The 25,385-nt window shown below is 43.7% G+C and overlaps 1 long non-coding RNA gene across 1 annotated transcript in view; it reads right to left on the bottom strand.

Annotated features, from left to right (window-relative positions):
* LOC134345520 (uncharacterized) overlaps nt 1-25,385 on the bottom strand; it is a 26,179-nt gene extending 794 nt beyond the window's left edge. Inside the window, exons 1-2 of the long non-coding RNA XR_010017713.1 lie at nt 25,282-25,385; nt 2,748-2,851 (exon numbers count right to left, since the gene is read on the bottom strand). This is a non-coding gene — a long non-coding RNA (uncharacterized LOC134345520). The remainder of the gene's footprint in view (nt 1-2,747; nt 2,852-25,281) is intronic.

The following is a 25,385-nucleotide window of genomic DNA, read 5'->3' as shown; positions in this document are numbered from 1 at the left end:
TCCCACAAAGTTATTTAGAATGTAAAAGTGTTTTCTCTTTAAACTTATATTCATTCAATAGACAGCTATTATCATGATTGTGTGATTGATAAGTTCATGGCCTAAGGTAGAAGGAGTCAATTTTAGAAAACCTAGCACATTTATTTTTCAATATAGTCCCCTCCTACATTTACACACTTAGTCCAGCGGTCGTGGAGCATACGGATCCCTTCTTTGTAGAAGTCAGCGTCTTGGACCTCCAGAAGTGGTCCACGCAGGGATGATTGATAAGTTCATGGCCTAAGGTAGACGGAGTTATTAACTTCAAACTTTCTGCATAATCAGTCAAAGAGTTGAACTGCACGTGCATGTAATGAGAGCTGTATAACTCATCTCCTTCTACCTTAGGCCACAAACTTATCAATTACCCCTGCTGTGGACCACTTCCTGGAGGTCCAAGACACCGACTTCTACTAAGAAGGGATCCGTATGCTCCACGACTGCTGGACTAAGTGTGCAAATGTAGGAGTGGACCATTGGACCATGTTGAAAAATAAATGGGCTAGGTTTTCTAAAATTGACTCTTTCTATCTTAGGCCACGAACTTATCAATCACCCCTCATATGTACCTCTTGGTTTCCAAATTCGATTTGCCTTAAAAGAAATCAACATTCTAAGTTTGAGAAAAAGAGAGAGGGAAAGTAATCTTTCTTCCCTAGAGAGAAAATTAATTAAGATAATCAAATTCAAATTTAAAATGTTGATTTCTTTTATTACATCTCTCTCTTTCTCATTCTCTCACTTTTTTTTGAGCTGCATTAATCATGTACATAATTAACCATGGAGCCCATTCAGTTGGCCCCAATTTCCTGTATCCCTCCATGTAGCTATCCAACTGCTTTTCTTTTACAAAAGTGTATTCAACATCAAAATACTATACAATAATCAGGGCCTCATACAGTTTCAAATTAAAATATGATTATTACTATCTACAGCACACTCGAGCCCCTGAGGTACCCACTGTTCCTGGAAATTCCCCAATTTCCCCATAGATACCCAATACTCCTTCTCCAAGGATATTTGGATGTGGATATAACCCCTAAAGGGTTCAGGCAGTTGGCTCAGGGAGAGCCATCGACTGCTCACTGCTTGAACATGTGAATGGCTAGCTTGACCAGGAGACCCCACCCCAAACAACCCTCTCCATTCTATACCAGCTGCTTTTTAGATGATACTATTGTACCTGCCTCAACCACTTCTTCTGGCAGCTCATCCCATAAACTCACCACCCACTGTCTGATGAAGTTGGCTCTCAGGTCTCTTTTTCCACTCACCTTAAATCTACACCCCATAGGGTAGTATTCTGATATCCTGGGAAAAAGACACCTTATTTATGTCTCTCATAACCTTAAATATTTCTTTAAGGTTGACCTTCATTTTCCTATCTGCCAAGGAATAAAGACCTAACTAGCCAAGCTCTCCTTAAAAACCAGGCCTGCGTGTACTGGCATCATCCTCATAAATATTTTTCTGTACTCTTTCCAGTTTAACCTCATCCATTCCAGGGCGACCAAAACAGTACACAGTGCTCCACGTGCAGCTTACATATCTGCAACATAACGTCTCAACTCCTGTACTCAATTGCCTAACATGTTCTGTGTATTTAGGTGGGAGAGAGGAAAGAGGCTTGTCTTCCTGTTGTTTTTCATTTTATTGCTGTTGTTATGTTGTTGTTATTGCTTGTGTTGTTCTGCGAAACATTGTGGGTGTGGTATTTTGGCACTGGAATACGCGGTGACACTCATGGACTGCTGCCAGCACACCTTAGGTAGTGTTGCTTGTTAAAGCAAATGGTGCATTTCTCTGTGTTTCAGTGTACGGGTGATAAATAAATGAATTTTAATCTGAAAAATGAGAGGGAGGGGAGGGGTAGGGGTAGGGGAGCCAGAGGGAGATTCGTGTGGGTGAGTAATGAGTGTGGGTTTGCTTCAGAGTAATATTCAAGTAACAAATGCTAGATAAGTTACAGGTGTATTTGAAGAAATTGGAAAGCCACAGGAAAATATCTTGTGCAGACATCACTCAGGAGCTGTTACAAGGACACTGAAGGACTGATGGAGACAGAGATCTTCATGATGGTAGACCTGGGGCCTTGAGCATGTTAACGGTGGATAAGCCCAACAAGCTGAGGATGTGTTTGCAATCACATCATCTGGATAAGGCTCTTAAGGAGGTATCAGTGGTTGAACATGATTTTGAAATGAGAACCACACCCAAAATATTCCAACAGAAGTTAGATTCGGACTTTTAAATGATAGAACATTGAACGGTACAGCACAGAACTACAAAGTTGTGCTATACCAGCTAAAAAGTACATGGGTTATTAAATTTGTGGATGATACCAAGACTGGTGGAGTTACGAATAGTGTAGAAGACTGACGAAGAATACAGCATGACATAGATCAGTTGTAGATTTGGACAGAGAAATGGCAGATAGAGTTTAACCCAGATAAATGTGAGGTATTGCACCTTGATAGAGCAATTGCTAGGAGACAGAACACTGCTGAGCAGAGAGATCTTGGGATCCAAGTTCATAGTTCCTTGAAAGTGACTACACAGGTTGATAAGGTGGTTAAGAAGGCTTATGGGATGCTTGCTTTTATTAGTCGAGGCATTGAGTTCAAAAGTCAAGAGGTTATGCAATTTCTTCACTTGCTTCCCACAGAGTCTAAGGGAACACTTTGTTCAGACCATGGGGATTTATCTACCTGAATTTGCATCAAGACAGCAAACACCTCCTCCTCTGCAATCCTCCTAAGGTCCTTGAAGTTGATGCAGCTTTACCTCACTCCTATAGACTCTGCATCCGCTCCTGTGTAAATGCAAATGCAAAAAATTCATTTACAATCTCCCATATCTCTTTCAGCTAGAGCATAGATTACTATTCTGATCTTCCGGAGGACTAATTTTGTCCCTAGCAATCTGTTTGCTCTTAACAAATCTGTAGAATCCCTTAGGATTCTCCTTCACCTTTTCTGCTAGGGCAACCTTATGCCTTCCTTTAGCCCTCCTGTTTTTTTTTAACTGTTATCTTGCATTTCTAAAACTCTATAAGCACCTCATTTGTTCCTACCTGCCTATACCTGCCATGCACCTCCTTTTTTTCTGAACAAGAGCCTCAATATCTCTTGAAAATCAAAATTCTCTAAATCAATTATCTTTATGTTTTATTCTGACAGACACATAACAAGCTTTGTACTCTCAAAATTTCATTTTTGAAGGCTTCCCACTTACCAAGTACACCTTTGCCAGAAAACAGCCTGCAGCAATGCACACTTGCCAGATCCTTTCTGATGCTATCAACACTGGCCTTTCTCCCATTAAGAATTTCAACCCGTGGACCAGACCTATCTTTTTCCATCGTTACTTTGAAACTAAAGGCATTATGATCACTAGATGCAAAGTGTTCCCCTACACAAACTTCTGTCACCTGCCCTGTCTCGTTCCCCAGATCATGTATCGCATATTCTCTCATTGGGTCTTCCATGGGCTCATTAACAAAACTTTTCTGAACACATTTGACAAGCTCTGTTGCATCTAGTTCTTTTACAATATGGGAGTCCTAGTCCATATGTGGAAAGTTAAAATTACCTACTATAACAACCTTGTGTTTCTTGTATCAGTCTGCAATCTCTCTATAGATTTGTTTCTCTAAATCCCATGGGTGCCCTGTAATATAGCCCCATTAATATGGTTATACCTTTCTTAATCCTCAGTTCCAGCCATAATTCCTCAGTAGCTGAGTTCTCCGTTCTGTCCTGACTGAATACTGCCGTGACATTTTCCCTGACTAGTAATGCCACCTTTCCTCCTTTAATCTCTTTCACTCTGTTGCACCTAAAACTATGGAACCACAGAAGGTTGAGCTGCCAGACCTGCCCCTCCTTCAATCAATTCTCACTAAACTACAATATCATAATTCCAGGTGTTGATCCATGCCCTGAGCTCATCTGCTTTTTGTACAACACAGCTCAGGACATTATTCACACCATGCTCAGCCTTTTGTTTCCCGGCTTCGATTGAGGTCATAACAACTTCTCCAGTACCTGTTCTGGCACTCTGGTTCCCATCCCACTGGCACTCTGGTTTAAATTCCCCCACCCCCATCCAGCTCTAGCAAGCCTCCCGCTGGGATATTATTTCCCTTCTAGTTCAGGTGCAAACTGCTCCGTCTGTACGGGTCCGACCTTACCTGGAAAAGAGCCCAGGGTGGACTGACATCATGGCACAGTAGTTAAGGGCAGAACTGTAATGTAGCATTTTACCACAATGCTTGCCTGTGCCAGCAATCACAGACTGGGATTCAATTCCTTCCACTGTCCGTATGGAGTTTGCATGGTCTAATCATGACTATGCGGGTTGCCTCCAGGTGCTCCAGTTTCCTCAATCTTTGGAAAGAGGGTCAGAGAATGTCAAATCTTTATGGGTGGGATAAGAAACTGCAAGGGTAAAAAAACCATTACGGGAATCATATATAGACCTTCAAATAGTAGCCAAGATGTGGGGCTGAGATTGCAAAGGGAGTTAGAAAAGGCATGTAATAAGGGTAATGACACAATTGTAATGGAAGACTTAAATATGCAAGGGGCTTGGGAAAATCAGGTTGGTGTCAGGTCACAATTTATTGAAAGCCTCCAAGATGGCTTTTTAGAGCAGCTTGTGGTTGAGCCTACTCAGGGAAAGGCTATCTTAGATTGGGTGTTGTGTAATAATCCAAATCTTATTAGGGAGCTTAATGCAAAGGAAGCCCTATGGAAACAGTGATCATAATATAATTGAATTCATACTGCAGTTTGGGAGGGAGAAGTATAACTCACTTGTATCAGTATCACAATGGAATAAAGGGAATTACAGAGGCATGAGAGAGGAGCTTGCCCAGGTGGATTGGAGGAGGATACTGGCAGGGATAATGGCAGAACAGAGATGGCTGAAATTTCTGGGAATAGTTCACAAGGCACAGGATAGATAAGTCCCATAGAAGAGGTACTAAAATGGTAGGGGCTGTGCAACCGTGGCTGACAAGTGAAGTTAAGTACTGCATAAAAGCCAAGGAAAGGGCATATAATGTACCAAAAGTGAGTGGGAAGTTGGATGATTGGTAAGTTCTTAAAATCCAACAAAAGGCAATAGAAAAAGCTTTAAGAATGGAAAAGATGAAATATGAGGGCAAACTAGTCGATAATATAAAACAGGATACTACAAGTTTTTTCAGTTATATAAACAGTAAAAGAGAGTGAGAGTTGATATTAGACCACTGGAAATTGATGTTGGTGAGGTAGCAATGGGGGACAAAGAAATGGCAGATGAACCTAATAAGTCTTCAGTCTTTACTGTTGAAGACACTAGCAGTGTGCCAGAGATCTGTGAGTGTCAGGGAGCAGGAGTGAGAGCCATTGCCATTACAAAGGAAAAGTTGCTAGGCAAACTGAAAGGTCTTATAGAACATAGAATAGTACAGCACAGTACAGGCCCTTCGGCCCACAATGTTGTGCCGACCCTTAAACCCACCTCCCATATAACCCCGCACCTCCGATATAACCCTCCACCTTAAATTCCTCCATATACCTGTCTAATAGACTCTTAAATTTCACTAGTGTATCTGCCTCCACCACTGACTCAGGCAGCACATTCCACACACGAACCACTCTCTGAGTAAAAAACCTTCCTCTAATATCCCGCTTGAACTTCCCACCCCTTAACTTAAAGCCATGTCCTCCTGTATTGAGCAGTGGTGCCCTGGGGAAGAGGCGCTGGCTATCCACTCTATCTATTCCTCTTAATATCTTGTATACCTCTATCATGTCTCCTCTCATCCTCCTTCTCTCCAAAGAGTAGACAAGTCAAGTCACTTTTTATTGTCATTTCAACCATAACCGCTGGGTCAGTACACAGTAAAAATGAGACAACGTTTTTCAGGACCATGGTGCTACATGAAACAATACAAAAACTACACTGAACTACGTAAAATAACACAAAAACTACACCAGACTACAGACCTATACAGGACTGCATAAAGTGCACAAAACAGTGCAGGCATTACCATAAATAATAAACAAGACAATAGGCACAGTAGAGGGCAGTAGGTTGGTGTCAGTCCAGGCTCTGGGTATTGAGGAGTCTGATGGCTTGGGGGAAGAAACTGTTACATAGTCTGGTCGTTAGAGCCCGAATGCTTCGGTGCCTTTTGCCAGATGGCAGGAGGGAGAAGAGTTTGTATGAGGGGTGCGTGGGGTCTTTCATAATGCTGTTTGCTTTGCGGATGCAGCGTGTGGTGTAAATGTCTGTAATGGCGGGAAGAGAGACCCCGATGATCTTCTCAGCTGACCTCACTATCCACTGCAGGGTCTTGCAATCCGAAATGGTGCAATTTCCGAACCAGGCTGTGATGCAGCTGCTCAGGATGCTCTCAATACAACCTCTGTAGAATGTGGTGAGGATGGGGGGTGGGAGATGTACTTTTCTCAGTCTTTGCAGAAAGTAGAGACGCTGCTGGGCTTTCTTTGCTATGGAGCTGGTGTTGAGGGACCAGGTGAGATTCTCCGCCAGGTGAACACTGAGAAATTTGGTGCTCCTAACGATCTCTACGGAAGAGTCATCGATGTTCAGCAGAGAGTGGTCTTTCCGTGTCCTCCTGAAGTCAACAACCATCTCTTTTGTTTCGTTCACATTCAAAGACAGGTAAAGCCCTAGCTCCCTTAATCTCTGATCATAATCCATACCCTCTAAACCAGGCAGCATCCTGGTAAATCTCCTTTGTACCTTTTCCAATCCTTCCACATCCTTCCTATAGTGAGGCGACCAAAACTGGACACAGTACTCCAAGTGTGGCCTAATCAGAGTTTTATAGAGCTGCATCATTACCTCGCAACTCTTAAATCCTGTCCCTCAACTTATGAAAGCTAATACCCCATAAGTTTTCTTAACCACCCTATCTACCTGTGAGGCAACTTTCAAGGATCTGTGGACATGTACCCCTAGATTCCTCCGCTCCTCCACACTACCAAGTATCCTGCCATTTACTTTGTACTCTACCTTGGAGTTTGTCCTTCCAAAGTGTACCACCTCACGCTTCTCCAGGTTGAACTCCATCTGCCACTTCTCAGCCCACTTCTGCATCCTATCAATGTCTCTCTGCAATCTTCAACAATCCTCTACAATATCAACAACACCACCAACCTTTGTGTCATCTGTAAACTTGCTAACCCACCCTTCTACCCCCACATCCAGGTCATTAATAAAAATCACAAAAAGTAAAGGTCCCAGAACTGATCCTTGTGGGACACCACTAGTCACAACCCTCCAATCCGAATGTTCTCCCTCCACCATGACCCTCTGCTTTCTGCAGGCAAGCCAATTCTGAATCCATTTGGCCAAACATCCCTGGATCCCATGCCTTCTGACTTTCTGAATAAGCCTACCGTGTGGAACCTTGTCAAATGCCTTACTAAAATCCACATAGATCATATCCACTGCACTATCCTCATCTATATGCCTGGTCACCTCCTCAATCAGGCTTGTTAGACATGATCTGCCCTTCACAAAGCCATGCTGACTGTCCCTGATCAGATCATGATTCTCTAAATGCCCATAGATCCTATCTCTAAGAATCGTTTCCAACAGCTTTCCCGCCACAGGTCAATAATTGAAGAATGCCTTGGGATTTTTCTTTTCCCTACTCGCCAAGGCCTTCTCATGCCCCCTTCTTGCTCTCCTCAGCCCCTTCTTAAGCTCCTTTCTTGCTTCCCTATATTCCTCGATAGTCCCATCTGATCCTTGCTTCCTAAACCTCATGTAAGCTGCCTTCTTCCACCTGACTAGATCTTCCACCTCACTTGTCACCCATGGTTCCTTCACCCTACCATTCTTTATAACATATAACCATATAACAATTACAGCACGGAAACAGGCCATCTCAGCCCTTCTACTCCGTGCCGAACTCTTACTCTCACCAAATCTTCCTCACCGGGATAAATTTATCCCTAAACATTGACCACATGTCCATAGCACATTTCCCTGCAAAAACATCATCCCAATTCACACTCGCAAGTTCTTGCCTTATAACCTCATAATTTTCCCTTCCCCAATTAAAGATTTTCCTGTCCTCTCTGATTCTATCCTTTTCCATGATAATGCTAAAGGCCAGGGAGTGGTGGTCACTGTCCCCCAGATGCTCATCCACTGAGAGATCTGTGACCTGACCCGGTTCGTTACCTAATACTAGATCTAGTATGGCATTCCCCCTCGTCGGCCTGTTAACATACTGTGGCAGGAATCTGTCCTGGACACACTTAACAAATTCTGCCCTGTCCAAACCATTGGAACTAATCAGGTGCCAATCAATATTTGGGAAGTTAAATTCACCCATGATAACAACCCTGTTATTTCTGCACATTTCCAAAATCTGCCTTCCAATTTGCTCCTTGGTATCTCTGCTGTTACCAGGGGGCCTATAGAATACTCCCAATAGAGTAACTGCTCCTTTCCTGTTCCTGACTTCCACCCATACTGACTCAAAAGAGGATCCTGCTACATTACCCACCCTTTGTGTAGCTGTAATAGTATCCCTGACCAGTAATGCCACCCCTCCTCCCCTTTCACCCCCTCTCTATCCCTTTTAAAGCACTGAAATCCAGGAATATTGAGAATCCATTCCTGCCCTGGTGCCAGCCAAGTCTCTGTAATGGCCACTACATCATAATTCCATGAATGCATCCAAGCTCTCAGTTCATCGCCTTTGTTCCGGATGCTTCTTGCATTGAGGTACACACACTTTCGCCCTTCTGCCTTACTACCTTTACACCTTTTATTCTGCTTCTCTTTCCTCAAAGCCTCTCTATATGTTAGATCTGGCTTTACTCCATGCACTTCTTCCACTGCTCTATTGCTCTGGGTCCCATCACCCTTGCAAATTACGTTTGTAGTTTAAACCCTCCCGAACCATGCTAGCAAACCTACCTGCAAGGATATTGCTTCCCATCGAGTTCAGGTGCAACCCATCCAATCTGTACAGGTCCCACCTTCCCCAGAAGAGATTCCAATGATCCAAAAATCTAAAACCCTGCCCCCTGCACCAACTCCTCAGCCACACATTCAACTGCCATCTCCTCCAATTCTTACCATCTCTGTCACGTAGCACTGGCAGCAATCCTGAGAACGCCACCCTTGAGGTCCTGTTCTTCAGCCTTCTGCCTAGTTCCCGAAACTCACACTTCAGGACCTCATCCCTCTTCCTGCCAATGTTGTTGGTTCCAGCACGTATCACAACTTCTGGTTGCTTTCCCTCTCGTACCAGGATGTCATGCACCCGGTTAGAGACATCCCGGACCCTGGCACCCAGGAGACAACAAACCATGCAGGTGTCCTTCTCACGTCCACAAAATCTCCTGTCTGTTCCTCTGACTATAGTCAACAATGACGACAGCTCTCCTCTTCTCCGTCCCACTCTTCTGCACCACAGGGTCAGACTCAGTGCCAGAGGCCCTGCCACCATGGCTCACACCTGATCGGTCATCTCCGCCAACAGTATCCAGGATGGTAAACTTATTATTCAGGGGAATGGCTACAGGGGTGCTGTGCAGTACCTGTCTACTCACCTTCGCTTTCCCCCCTCTGACTGTCACCCAACGACCTGCTTCCGACAGCCTAGGTGTGACTACCTCCCTGTAGCTCTCAACTATGATTGCCTCATTCTCCCTTATGAGTCGAAGATCATCCAGCTGCTGCTCCAGATTCCTTACACGGTCTTTCATATCTTAAGGTGGATAAGTCACCTGGGCCAGATGGACTACATCCCAGAGACTTGAGAGCGGTTGCTGAAGAGATAGCGGATGCATTGGGCATGATTTTTCAAGAATCACTTGATTCTGGCATGGTCCTAGAAGACTGGAAGTTTGCAAATGTCACTCCACTCTTTATGAAGGAAGGAAGGCAAAAGAAAGGAAATTATAGGCCAGTTAGCCTAACCTCTGTGGATGGGAAAGTGTTGGAGTCCATTATTAAGAATGAAGTTTTGGGAACTTGGAGACTAATGATAAAATAAGTCAAAGTCAGCATGGTTTCTGTCAAGGGAAATCTTGCCTGACAAATCTGTTGGAATTCTTTGCAGAAGTAACAATCAGGGTGGACAAAGGAGAGGCAGTAGATGTCATTTACTTGGATTTTCAGGAGGCATTTGATAAGGTGCCTCACATGAGGCTGCTTAACAAGATAAAATCCTATGGTGTTACAGGAAAGATACTGGCATGGATAGAGGAATAACTGACCGGCAGGAGGCAGCGAGTGGGAATAAAGCAGTGAGTAGTAGGCTGCCAGTGCTGTTCCTTGGGGGTCAGTGTTGGGACCACTACTTTTCCCATTGATTGTCAATGATTTAGATAGCGGAATTGATGGCTTTGTGGCAACGTTTGCGAATGATATGAAGATAGGTGGAGGGGTAGTTAGTGCTGAGGAAGCAATATAATTGCAGCAGGACTTAGACAATTTGGAAGAATGGGAAAAGAAGTGGTAGATGGAATACACTGTTGGGAAATGTATGATAATGCATTTTGGTGAAAGGAACAATAGTGCAGACTATTATTTAAATGGGGAGAAAATTCAAACATCAGAGGTGCAGAGGGACTTAGGAGTCCACATGCAAGACTCCCAGAAGACTAATTCACAGGTTGAGTCTGTGGTAAAGAAGGTAAATGTAATGTTGGCATTTAATGTTCAAGTCGGCAGCTTTAGTTGTTGCTTCCAAAGTCTTCAGAGTCACTTTGTGTGACCCCCACACAGACACAGATGGACAGAGCCCCTTCTAGGGAATGGTCTACTAACCCACAGCACAGGTTCACCACCAGCAGACCCCCACAGGCAAGCTCTTACCCGCACTGATAATCATGGGTCGAAATTAATCGGTCCATGGCCTCCACCCTCATGGTGGTCTTAAGCTCCACCAGTGGTTTCTTGGGTAGCTTCCCCAGTTCTCTCGTGTTGTGTCTCCTCTGCCGTTATCAGACCGAAGGATCAACTTTTATAATCCATCCAAAATTCCAGTGTCCGTTAGCTCAGCTGCTCTGAGCTGTTACCATGGTGACTTCCCAGCTCGTGTCCCAGCTTGTGCCGTACTCTCTCTCTCTTTTAATTGCCTCCTTGTTCATTAGACTGCTGAACTTTCTAACAGTTTCTCACTTGCGTGACACATTCCTCCTTTGGGAAAATTTTGATCTTCGAGCAAAATTTTGCTCACTCACAGATTCTACACACCAAGCACTACATTCTACTTCACAGAGTGTACATTGAGCATTTACACAGTTCGTCAGCATTTTTAACAGCAGGATAGGCAATCCGCAATGACATTGTCCATACCCCTTAAGTGTCTTATCTCGATATCAAACTGCTGTAAACACAGGCTCCAGTTTAATAAACGCTGATTTTGATCTTTAATCTTATTTAAAAACACCAAAGGGTTGTGGTCAGTGTACACCACTAACTTCTTTTGTGTGGGATTAATGTAAACCTCGAAATGTTGTAATTCAAAAATGAGGGACAGCAATTACTTTTCTATTGTCGAGTAATTTTTCTGGTTCACATTAAACTTTTTGGAAAAGTATGCCACCAGATGTTCAATACCATCATCTCCTCTCTGTAATAGCACCACCCCTGTAGCTTCATCGCTAGCATCCGTTGCTAGGGAGAACGGGTTTGTGAAGTCCGGTGCCTTTAGTACTGGATGGTGACACAGAATACCCTTTAACCGTTCAAACACCTCTTGGCAACGCTCATCCCATACAAATCGTTCACTCTTTCTCAACAGTCTTGTTAGTGGAAGGGCAATATCCGCAAACTTCTTGCAAAATTTTCGATAATACCCTAAAAACCTTCTCAAGGCTGTCTTACTCGTTGGAATGGGGACATCAGCGATAGCCTGAACTTTCCCTTTCACAGGAGCCAGTTGACCCTGACCCACCATGTAACCAAGATATGTGACCCTGGCGTGATCAAACTCACTCTTGGCAAGGTTCACTGTCAGACTAGCTTTAGAGAGTCAATTAAATAATTTCTCTACTGTTACAATGTGTTCCTCCCACGTGCTGTTCCATACTACTAAATCGTCAATGTATGCCCCAGTATTCTTCAAGCCTCGAATCACAGTGTTTATCATATGTTGGAATGTCCCAGGGGCATTTTTCATACCGAAAAGCATCACATTATACTCGTACAACCCCGAGGGGGTGACGAATGCTGATATCTCTCGAGCCCTACTGGTTAAGGGAATGCACCAGTACCCTTTTAGCAGGTCAATTTTTGTTAGGTACTTAGCCTTTCCCACCCTATCAATGTAGTCATCTATTCTGGGAATAGGGTAAGCATCTGTTTTAGTTATTGCATTGACCTTTCTATAATCTGTGCAAAATCTCATTGTACCATCAGGCTTGGGAACTATCATGCATGGGGAAGCCCACGCAGAGGTGGATGGTCTAATTATACCATTGGCCAACATATATTCGATTTCCTGTTCCACTGCTTTACTATGTTCTAAATTCATCCTGCAGGGGTGCTGTTTCACTGGATCAGCCTGGCCCACAATGACACCATGGGTAGCTATACTACACTGCCTCGGTGTACCTGGGAATAGATCGGAATGTTTGCCAATTAGCTCCTTTATCTGTTGCTGTTGTTTCAGATCCAGGTGGTTAATTTTACTGTCTATGTTCTTCAAAACACTAGCATTCTTGAGTTGAGCTGAAACCAGACACTGCTCATTACACTCCCCCATTATCTCTGGGCTAGTCTTTGCAGCTGGGTTCTGTTTGGTCGTGACCCCAATTGATACGGATTTAGAATCAAAATAAGGTATAATTAGGTTCACATGCACTAATTGAGTGATTTTCCTTCTACCAGGTGTCCTGATAACATAGTTCAGCTTATCAATTTTCCTCATTATTTCATAAGGTCCACTAAATTGAGCCTGGAGAGAGTTATTTTCAAAGGGAAACAAAACCAAGACCTTATCTCCAACCTCACAGCTTCGCTCCCTCGCCTGTCTCTCATACCAGCACTTCATATCAGCCTGGGAGTCTTGGAGATTTTGTTTTGCAAAGTCACAAGCCCTGCTCAGCCTGTCTCGAAACTCTAAGACGTAATCCAATACACCAATTCACCAATTCGCACTTCCTTAACAGACCATTGCTCTCTCAGTAAGGTCAAAGGTCCTTGAGGCCTATGACCGAGCACGAGCTCAAATGGACTGAACCCCAACGATTCCTGGATCGAATCTCTTATCACAAATAGGAGTAAAGGTATACTCTCATCCTAATGTTTTTCATTTTCCATACAGCACGTTTTAATCATGGTTTTGAGGGTAGAGTGAAACCTCTCCATTGCTCCCTGGGATTGGGTATGGTATGCCATGGACAAAATTTGTTTCGCTCCCAGTTCCGTAAGTATCTGTTGGAATACACCCGATGTAAAATTACTGCCCTGATCCTATTGTATATCCTTGGGCAGACCCACTAACGTGAAGAACTTAATAAGTGCCTTCACCACTGTTTTAGCCTTTAGGTTCCTGAGGGGTATTTCTTCTGGGAACCTAGAGGCAGCGCACATAATGGTTAACAAATATTGGTGGCCACCTGCAGTCTTTAGCAGTGGGCCAACACAATCCACAATGACCCTGGAGAAAGGTTCGCCAAAAGCTGGTATGGGGCGAAGTGGCACTTTTGGGATAGTCTGATTCGGTTTTCCTACCACTTGACAGGTGTGACAAGTTTTACAAAAAACTGCCACCTCCTTCCTTATACCCGGCCAATGAAATTCTTTCATAATCTTGTGCCCTGTCTTTCTAACTCCAAGATGTCCCCCTAAAGGCATAATAGGAGCCATCTTTAAAATTTCTGTACAGTAATCCTTAGGAACCACCACCTGGTGCACCACGGCCCAATCCTCATCGGCACGTACTGTCGGTGGCCTCCACTTCCTCATTAATACCCCGTCCTTCAGATAGTAACCCATTGACTCCCTCTGAATTCCATCCTCAGAAAGAGCTGTCCCTTTTAAAACTGCAATCTCAGGATCCCTATCCTTCTCTTCCACAAGCTTCCGCCTGGACAATGACAAACCCCTCTTATCCGCCTCACTACCTGGGTCCTGGTCGAACACAGACGGTAGAAAAGTTTCAGATAAGACAGTAGGATCCGTACCCCTGTCTTTGCTATCGCGGACACCTGGCCCCTCCCGTCCAGATCGCTTCACTTCTGCAGCCTTCCTTGTCATACTTCATGTGACCGCGCATGAGGGATAAAGTTCACTGTCTGCGCTTGTCTCACTAACAGCAGGCCAGCTTGTTAGCTGTAACCCTGGGTAAACATCTTTTCCTGCCAGGTCATTTCCCAAGACGTCCACGTTAGCTATCGGTAATTTAGGTCGTATCCCTATCTCAACTGGTCCAGACACTAAGTCACATTTCAAAATTATTTTGTGCAAAGGCATGACTTCTGTTTCCTTGCAGAATATTCACTTGGTCCGTTGTTGTCTTGTCACCAAATTCTAAGACATCACTTGATATCAGTGACTAAAAGGCTCCAATATCGCACCAGCTTCTCATTGGAACTAGGAGGTGACCTGTCACATGATTGGCAACAATGAATATATCGAGTCAGGATTTATAAACAAACAAGCATTTATTAAACCCTGATAAACAACGAAAAAAAAATGAAAACCCTAACCGGAAGTAAACTGCTATGCGGCTATTCATTAAACCGCTACTCAATACTAGCTCTTTAAGTGATAAATGCAAAACCAGCTCTTAATGTGATAAATTCAAACACAGTTCCTTGAATGGTAAGTTTTAAAGTCCATGAGATTTATATAGTCAATTAGGAGAGACTTTCGTGAAGTAACGAATTCCTCGAAGACACGACGTCACTGCCACTCCCAGCCGGATTCTGCCTTGTCCACAGGATTCACGACGACAGAAATAAAACGGTTTTAAAGGCACTGACCTTCCTCCTCCGTAGAATAGATCCTGCACAGCCTTTTCTACCACTTTTAGCAGAGGCTATCTCATGCAGATCACTCTTTCTTGAACAAATTCAATAATGGTCGATCCTTTCCAAACCCATCAAACGTCTCCTTCAGGGTCCCATCTTCACTCTCCAATGTGACTGAAAAGATACATTAACAAACCTGGCAGCGATTGGTCAAACTGCTGGCCCAGACTTCTGTACTTTACAATAGAACATAAAACTCCATTTAAAATCAAACCTGCGTCATAATGCAAATACGCAGTGGAGCGGAGTATCTCATTGACGTTCTAACTGGAAAACTAACTGCTTCACCAGGGGTCTTCCCTTTTATATCCATGGTGAACATGTCATCACGTGACCTCACATCAGCGGGAAAATTACATCAGGTGACCTCCAAAAGACCATTACATCATTCTCACAAGAAAGTCACAAGATCTCCATGAGGTATGTAACAGACCCTTCCTTCACAGACACAAAATCCTTGATAATAAACCGCTCAATCCCTTCCTGAACTCGGCCAGACCCCACCTTCCTTCGTGTGGTCTCTGCTGCCGGCGCACACACATTGGGGGTTTTCCCCTTCTCCTTTCCCATTTCTTTCTTCCGAATAAGACAGTTAGACGCCACATGGCCAGGCTTTTGCAGGAGTAACAGGTAAAACTGGAAAACTTATTTTTGGTCGGTTTCCCCTCCTCTTTACTTCTGTCACTAGCCCCTGCCTTGTTTTCTGTTTTACTCAGCGGATTATCCCGGTAACTCTTCTGATAACCCTTGCTTGGGAAAACTTAATCTTGTGAGTCAGGGCAAACTCATCCGCTAACCTAGTGGCCGCAGAAAGAGTCTCAACCTCTTTCTCTTCTACGTATGTCTGTACCTCACTAGGGACACACTCTTTAAATTCCTCGATCAGCATCAGCTGCCTCACTTTGTGGTAGTCCTCGTCTACCTCTTTTGAGGCACACCACTGATCAAAGTACCTCTCCTTTTCATGGGCAAACTCTATATATGGCAGGTTCCCAGACTTCCTCAAACCCCGAAACTTCTGTCGGTATACTTCTGACATCATTTCATAGACCACAGCTTCCTTCACAGTATCATAATTAGTCGACTCAGTCACAGATAAGGCAGAATATGCTTGCTGCACCTTCCCTTTTAACACACTTTGCAGCAATACTGCCCAGTCCTCCCTCGACAACTTCCTGTTCTGAGCCACTTTCTCAAAATGTAGAAAGTACCTGTCAATGTCTTCTTCAGCAAATGGAGGTACCAACTGACTTTCCTGACTGACATTAATTGATACACCCCTCTCGTCACTACGGCCTGACACTTGACCCTCTTGACGTGGCATCTCCCTCTCAAACTCCCTCTGTTTCTCTGCCTCTGCAGCCTTGAACTTAAGTCTCTCCATTTTTAATTGTTCTAGTCGTAACAGGATCTCCTCATCACCTATCGGAAACTCCTGTAGTGACTCCTCCTCAAATAACTCTTTCCCAACACAATATTCAGCTATTTTCCTCCGACTTCCTGCCTTCGTCATACTCCTCTGAATTCTGGAAAGCTTCCATTTCTTAGCAAGGTCACATAGAACCTCCTTTCTGGCACTCCTCAAAAACAGAGGAGTAGGGTTCTCTATAAATTCACTAGCCTCCATTTCATAGAAACATAGAAACATAGAAAATAGGTGCAGGAGTAGGCCATTCGGCTCTTCGAGCCTGCACCGCCATTTATCATGATCATGGCTGATCATAGAACCCCGCCCTAGCCTTCCCTCCATACCCCCTGACCCCCGTAGCCACAAGGGCCATATCTAACTCCCTCTTAAATATAGCCAATGAACTGGCCTCAACTGTTTCCTGTGGCAGAGAATTCCACAGATTCACCACTCTTTGTGTGAAGAAGTTTTTCCTAATCTCGGTCCTAAAAGGCTTCCCCTCTATCCTCAAACTGTGGCCCCTCATTCTGGACTTCCCCAACATCGGGAACAATCTTCCTGCATCTAGCCTGTCCAATCCCTTTAGGATCTTATACGTTTCAATCAGATCCCCCCTCAATCTTCTAAATTCCAACGAGTACAAGCCCAGTTCATCCAGTCTTTCTTCATATGAAAGTCCTGCCATCCCAGGAATCAATCTGGTGAACCTTCTTTGTACTCCCTCTATGGCAAAGATGTCTTTCCTCAGATTAGGGGACCAAAACTGCACACAATACTCCAGGTGTGGTCTCACCAAGGCCTTGTACAACTGCAGTAGTACCTCCCTGCTCCTGTACTCGAATCCTCTCGCTATAAATGCCAGCATACCATTCACCTTTTTCACCGCCTGCTGTACCTGCATGCCCACTTTCAATGACTGGTGTATAATGACACCCAGGTCTCGTTGCATCTCCCCTTTTCCTAATCGGCCACCATTCAGATAATAATCTGTTTTCCTATTTTTGCCACCAAAGTGGATAACTTCACATTTATCCACATTAAATTGCATCTGCCATGAATTTGCCCACTCACCCAACCTATCCAAGTCTCCCTGCATCCTCTTAGCATCCTCCTCACAAATAACACTGCTACTCAGCTTCGTGTCATCCGCAAACTTGGAGATGCTGCATTTAATTCCCTCATCCAAGTCATTAATATATATTGTAAACAACTGGGGTCCCAGCACTGAGCCTTGCGGTACCCCACTAGTCACCGCCTGCCATTCTGAAAAGGTCCCGTTTATTCCCACTCTTTGCTTCCTGTCTACTAACCAAGTCTCCACCCACACCAATACCTTACCCCCAATACCGTGTGCTTTAAGTTTGCACACTAATCTCCTGTGTGGGATCTTGTCAAAAGCCTTTTGAAAATCCAAATATACCACATCCACTGGTTCTCCCCTATCCACTCTACTAGTTACATCCTCAAAAAATTCTATGTGATTCGTCAGACATGATTTTCCTTTCACAAATCGATGCTGACTTTGTCTGATCATTTCACCGCTTTCCAAATGTGCTGTTATCACATCCTTGATAACTGACTCCAGCAGTTTCCCCACCACCGACGTTAGGCTAACCGGTCTATAATTCCCTGGTTTCTCTCTCCCTCCTTTTTTAAAAAGTGGAGTTACATTAGCCACCCTCCAATCCTCAGGAACTAGTCCAGAATCTAACGAGTTTTGAAAAATTATCACTAATGCATCCACTATTTCTTGGGCTACTTCCTTAAGCACTCTGGGATGCAGACCATCTGGCCCTGGGGATTTATCTGCCTTCAATCCCTTCAATTTACCTAACACCACTTTTGCTGTTTTCCACACACAGATTAATTACAAGGGATTTCCCCAATCAAAACAAGCCCCCACACAATTTCGAAAATTGGCTCCAACCAAATTTGTTCAGATCCCGGACTCAGGCCCCAATTTTGGCACAAACTCCGTGATGGGTTGAAAAGGATCAGCAGAAATGAAACACACCTTGAGTCTGGTTTACTATAAGTTAAGACTATATTTATTACTACTATGAATTAATATCATTAAATGGAATAATACAATACAGGTTATAAACTATTATATATATATATATAAAATTATATATATCTGTAAATGTGTGTGTGGATACAAAAAAATAATAGTCCAGGAGGTAGATATCAGTCTTACGGTGTCAGGTAAGTTTAAGCAGTTCAGTTCACTTTGTGTTGCGTCGAGTTGAATTGATGGAGAGAGAGAGAGAGTTAATTGAGTTGATGTTCAATTTGGCAGCTATAGTTGTTCTTGCGTCCGAAGTCTTCAGAGTCACTTCGTGTGACCCCCACACAGACACAGATGGACAGAGCCCCTTCTAGGGAATGGTCTACTAACCCACAGCACAGGTTCACCACCAGCAGACCCCCACAGGCAAGCTCTTACCCGCACTGGTAATCACGGGTGGAAATTAATCAGTCCGTGGCCTCCACCCTCGTGGTGGTCTTAAACTCCACCAGTGGTTTCTTGGGTAGCTTCCCCAGTTCTCTCGTGTCGTGTCTCCTCTGCTGTTATCAGACCGAAGGATCAACTTTTATAATCCATCCAAAATTCCAGCGTCCGTTAGCTCAAGCGCTCTGAGCTGTTACCATGGTGACTTCCCAGCTCGTGTCCCAGCTTGTGCCGTACTCTTCTCTCTCTTTTAATTGCCTCTTTGTTCATTAGACTGCTGAACTTTCCAGCAGTTTCTCACTTGTGGGACAAATAGAATATTAAAACTGAAGCTTTATAAGACACGAATCAGGCTGCACTTGGTGCATTGTCAACAATTATGGATCCTTTATTGCAGAAAGGATGTATTGTCATTGGAGAGAGTCCAGAGGAGGTTCCCAAGGATGATTCTGGGAAGAAGGGGTTAACATATGTGGAGCATTTGGCAGCTTTGGGTCTGTATTCAGTGGAATTTAGAAGAATGTGTGGGGATCTGATTTGAAACCTACCAAATGTTGAAAGCACTAGATAGGGTGGATGTGGAGAGGATGTTTTGTCTGGTGAAGGTATTCAGAACTACAAGGCACAGCCTGAAAGTTGAGGGGCAACCATTTGGAACAGAAGTAAGGAGGAATTATTTTAGCCAGAGAGTGGTGACTCTGTGGACTGCTCTGCCACAGACTGCGGTGGAGGCCAAATCCGTGGGAAGCGGAAGTTGATAGATTCCAGAGTGGTCGGGACATCAAGGGATATGGTGGGTGGGCAGGTATATTGGGTTGAATGGGATCTGGGAGCAGCTACGATGAAATGGCAGAGTGGACTCAATGAGCTGAATGGCCTAATTTGCTTATGGTCATATGGTCCTCTCACATTCCTTAAAACATGAATGTGCCAGGGTTAATAAGTTGTGGGCTTGCTATGCTGGCACTGGAAGCATAGTGATATATGTGGGCTGTCCCAGCACATCCTTGGAAAGTGTTGATGCAAATGAAACATTTCACTGTATGTTTCAATGTACTCCTGACAAATGAAGCCAACCCTAATGTTCAGTACAGACATGATGGGCTGAAGGCTGTGCTCCCATGCTATGTTGTGCTATGTTCTATATTCTTCCACCACTTGGTGCATGAGCTACTGAAGAAACATTTGGTGTATGGATGAATCTGTAATTGGAGCTCCTAGAGGAAGTTCATTCATCGATTGACAAGTAAGGGATGAGATTCAACATTAGATAATATGGAGGACTTAGAGGTCCTAAGTCTTCCTGCTGTTAGCTCATAAGAAATCATTATGAACAGATTTTTTTTCTTGTTTAATGACTGGGAACTGAGATATTAAAATGTTTGGTGCAGTGAGTGGAACAGCAGAAGAGTGATAATGTTACTGAACTAGCGTTCCAGAGTGGTTAGAGAGACTGGGACTAATGAGCTGAAGAATGAGGTTGAATCCCAGCATGACAGCAGAGAAATGTAAATTCTGCTAATGCGCGTGTAACCCAAAGAGGGAAAGGTTCAGCAATGTGTTTCAGACAGGAGGGTGCTGGAGGAGTGAGTCAGCACGGTGTGAGCCAGAATAATTTGGATCAGAAAAGCAATGGAGCCCACATTCAATGATCTGGTGAATGGGTGACGGTGAGCTGGGAGTGGGGTTGATGTTATTGAAGAAATGTTACAGTGAAGCTGGGTGTGTCAGGCTGATGATTATGGAGCCGGGAAGACATGGGTGCAGAGGAAAAGGGTTAAGGCAGGGATGGTAGCTGTAAATAGCAAAGAATCTTAAAAGAATTTTAACCTGACAGAAGATCGCCATGTAATACAGAATACTTGAACTGAAAACTGAAACAGTACCACGTAGACCTCTAATCTCATAAATCTTGCATTACTCAGTCATGACTGGAGGTGGATAATGAGTGAAGAATCTCCCTGCAATCTCCTCATTCACAACTGAAAGGAAAAAGACCGGCCTTATGTACCATTGTGCTATTATTCTGTGGTCTTTTCCACTTCAGAGTACAAAATAAAGTCATATGATCCAGCAACATTCAGTCTAAACTGCTGAAGCTGTGTTCTATAAATAGCTGTCCCTCTAGCCAAGCTATTACAACATAGCCACAAGGCCAATATCTCGTTGAGAAAATAGAAAATGTCCTTGGTATTTCTTCCTCACAGGACGAGGGACAAATCTAACCCAATCAATTACCCTTCTGTCAGTCACAGCAAAGTGATGGAAGATTTCATCACCAGTGTTATCAGGTGGAATTTCTTTAACCTGCTCACAAATGCCCAGATTAGGTTTTGCCAGGACCTCATGGCTGCCAACCTTATTCAAAATGTGGAGCAAAGAGCTGTGGTGACAGTGACACTTGACCGAGGGTGACATCACGTCATCCCGGTAGATTTGAAGTCAGTGGGAATTCAGGAGAACAATTTCACTAGTTTGAGTTAAATTTCACAGAATAGAAGGTGACGGTTGTTCGAGACTATCAACTCAGCCCTAGAATATAACTGTTCGTGTTCATTGGAGCAGTGCATGAGGCTGAATAATCTTCAGCTGTTTTAGAAATGATCTCCTTTTCATTAAAGGATCACACATGGGGTGCCCAGTGAATATTGCACCACAATCTGTTCAATTTTCAGCTTCATAGACAATAAAGTAGTTGGAGCCGGTGAGCCACAGGACACACATGCTTAAATTGTTAGGTGACACATAACACAGATGCCACAAGTGATAATAACCTTCAAACATCTCTCACAATACTGAATGACATTGTCATCAGCAAGTCCTGATTATCCACATACTGGGGATATACCACTGATCAAAACATAACTGCAGTAGTCAAGTAGTAACAGTGGTTGCCAAAACAGATATCTTGTGAATAGCGCAAACACAAGGAAATCTGCAGATGCTGGAAATTCAAGCAACACATACAAAAAATGCTGGTGAACACGGCAGGCCGGGCAGCATCTCTAGGAAGAGGTACAGTCGACGTTTCGGCCCGAGACCCTTCGTCAGGACTAACTGAAAGAAGAGATAGTAAGAGATTTGAAAGTGGGAGGGGGAGTGGGAGATCCGAAATGATAGGAGAAGACAGGATGGGGAGGGATGGAGCTAAGAGCTGGAAAGTTGATTGGCAAAAGGGATATGAAGCTGGAGAAGGGAGAGGATCATGAGGTGGGAGGCCTAGGGAGAAAGAAAGGGGGAGGGAAGCCCAGAGGATGGGCAAGGAGTATAGTGAGAGGGACAGAGGGAGAAAAAGGAAAGGGGAATAAATAAATAAATACATAGTGGATGGGGTACGAAGGGGAGGTGGGGCATTAACATTGACTTCTCTAAAACAGCACCTTATATTCTGTCTGGGTAGCCTCCAACCTGACGGCATGAACATTAACTTCTCTAACTTCCGTAAATGCCCCACCTCCCCCTCGTAACCTATCAGTTGTTTATTTATTTATTTATTTATTTTCTCTCTCTTTTTTCTCCCTCTGTCCCTCTCACTATACTCCTTGCCCATCTTCTGGGCTTCTCCCCAGCCTTTCTTTCTTCCTAGGCCTCCCATCTCATGATCATCTCCCTTCTCCAGCTTCATATCCCTTTTGCCAATCAACTTTCCAGCTCTTGGCTCCATCCCTCCCCCTCCTGTCTTCTCCTATCATTTCGGATCTCCCCCTCCCCCTCCCATTTTCACATCTCTTACTATCTCTTCTTTCAGTTAGTCCTGACGAAGGGTCTTGGCCCGAAATGTCGACTGTACCTCTTCCTAGAGATGCTGCCTGGCCTGCTGTGTTCACCAGCATTTCTTGTGAATAGTGATTCAGGTTTTGAAATCTTAAAGCTTTTTGCCATCAAGTTTCAAGAACTGAATTCAAATCCTGACATTCCATCAAATCATGTCCAGACTTGATGGAATGCTTTTTACATTCCTACACATGTGCAATTCCAAACTGCACTGATCAACCTTTAGAAGATAGAAAAATACAGCACAGGACAGGTCCTTAGGTCCACTATGATGTGCTGACCTTTTAAACTACCCTCAGATCAATCTACCCCATCCCTCCCACATAACCCTCCATTCTTCTATCTAAGAGTTGCTTAAATGACCCTAATGTATCCGTCTCTACCACCACCCCTAGCAGGGCATTTCACACCCCCACCATGCTCTGTGTAAAAAAAAATTACCTCTGACATTCCCTCTGTACTTTCATTTAGGATTCAGGAAAAGCAGCTGTTTGGTTATCCTAAACACGAATTCTCCCACTACTCTGGCAGCAATGCATGTCACCTAAACAATGCACTGGTAGCAACTTGCAGAGTATCTCCTGTCACCTGCCCAGACTACCAACTTAACCAATGCATCCAAACAAGAAATGGGCTCACTGGTCAGAACGTGCACTTGGAAGCAAACAGAATGGAAATGCAATGATTGTGAATGCTGCTTCAAATCTCAACCTCTCCATCCACACGGCAATTTCTACGTAACAAGCAGCATTTTAACAGGGAATGCACTCTCTCTTGTTGATGAAGAGCAGCTTCCTCTGTAATAGATAGTGGGAAGTTCCCAGATAATAATGAAATCTTCCCCAGGAATAACCTATATGAATGTATGAAATTATAACATAATTCTTGTTATTCTTTGGAACATTAGAAGATGAGAATGTAAGAGGAATAGCAATTTGATCAGATTAAACCACAGAAATGATGTGTACTGTTCTGGTTGTGAGCTCAGTTGCCTATGAAAAATGCAACACAAGTCCTTTGGGATTTTAGTTACCACAACTCATAAATAGTGTCACACAAGGCACCTCATTATAGTCAGAGGCTTTTTCCCAGGGCTGAAATGGATAGCATGAGAGGGCACAGTTTTAAGGTGCTTGAAAGTAGGTACAGAGGAGATGTCAGGGGTAAGTCTTTTTACTCAGAGAGTGGTGAGTGCGTGGAATGGGCTGCCGGCGATGGTGGTGGAGGTGGAAACGACAGGGTCTTTTAAGAGACTCCAGGACAGGTACACGGAGCTCAGAAAAATAGAGGGCTATGGGTAACCCTAGGTAATTTCTAAAGGTAAGGACATGTTCGGCACAGCTTTGTTGGCTGAAGGGTCTGTATTATGCTGTAGGTTTTCTATGTTTCTACAATCCTGAATGGCTCAGCTGTTTCTGCAAGTGAAGCAAAGGCTGGCTTCTAGTAGACCCAGCTACCTTTAGCTTCCATTTCAGCCTTGGCCCAAAGACCTTTCTGCCTTGGCCTTTGAATTCCAGTAATGTGATGAGATTAGATGTTTGACAATAACATTGCATTCAACTGATAAGGACTTTTTGAAATTGATTTTGTGGGGGATGAGGGATTGGGCTACATGGATGCTTGGGCTAATTTGTGTTCAAGGGTAGATATAGTTCATCAACGACTAGGTGGGCCAAAAGGCCTGTTTACGTGTTGTTTTATGGGAATTTATCATCTCTTTACACTTGACCTACAAAATCTCATTTTTGATCTGCACATTTCCATCAACTCCCCCAGATTCTACCACTCACCTACACTCTACAGGCAATTTACAGAGGCTAATTAACTTACCAACCCACACAGTGTTCAAGAAAACCCAGGGAGAACGCCACCCTGACAGCACTAAAGGTCAGGACTGAACAGGGTCTCTTGCACTGTGAGGTAGTGACTCTACTAGCTGCACCACTTTGAATATACTTCTGACCTTGCTTTTGGAAAGCCTTTCATTATAATGGTGCCTATGTTCCCTTCTAATCCCTACCTTTACCTTCCCTTTGCACAGAATCCACCAAGCATTACATTAAACTCTCTAAGGTAGCCATCCACATGAGAATTGTTGTAGAAGTGGGCCAAAGGGCCTGTATTGTGCTGTAGGTTTTCTCTGCTCTAAGTATGTGCTGCTGTAATGAGGCTGTGAGCTTTGTTTCAGTATTTGAAGCAATGCAGGTTTCAAATTGTGATAGGGAATTTGTTGAGATCATGTAAGGTAGCAATCTCTTATCATTGCTTTGGAGTCTGACAATTGGAGTCACAAATTTTATCACAAATTTTTTTTAAAAATCCTATTTTATTCTAAATGCCTACATCATGGATTAAAGTACAATAATTAAACTAATGTATATATCTTGGTTGACATTAAGCATTTTATTAGACAAGACATACTAAAGGAACAATTTTAGTTTGCTTCATGAGTGTGTAGTAAAATAAATTCCTCTTATAACAATGATTAGTGAGTCACAGAGAGATCCAAATACTTTGTGTGCACACCCACTATGTATCCCTGACTCTCCTGAACAGTCAAAGAATAGCAAAGGTATTACCCGGGCAAAGGAGGTTACGCTGGCCAGGCGTTCCTCGTTGTCTCGATTCACTCGCCACGTGTTTCACATAGGGTTGCTTACGCTTGTATCTGCGATGGTTTTTC

This window comes from Mobula hypostoma, chromosome 4 (assembly GCF_963921235.1).
Source record: "Mobula hypostoma chromosome 4, sMobHyp1.1, whole genome shotgun sequence".
In the NCBI taxonomy this organism is placed as follows: Eukaryota; Metazoa; Chordata; class Chondrichthyes; order Myliobatiformes; family Myliobatidae; genus Mobula; species Mobula hypostoma.
This window is presented reverse-complemented; position numbering and strand designations above follow the sequence as displayed.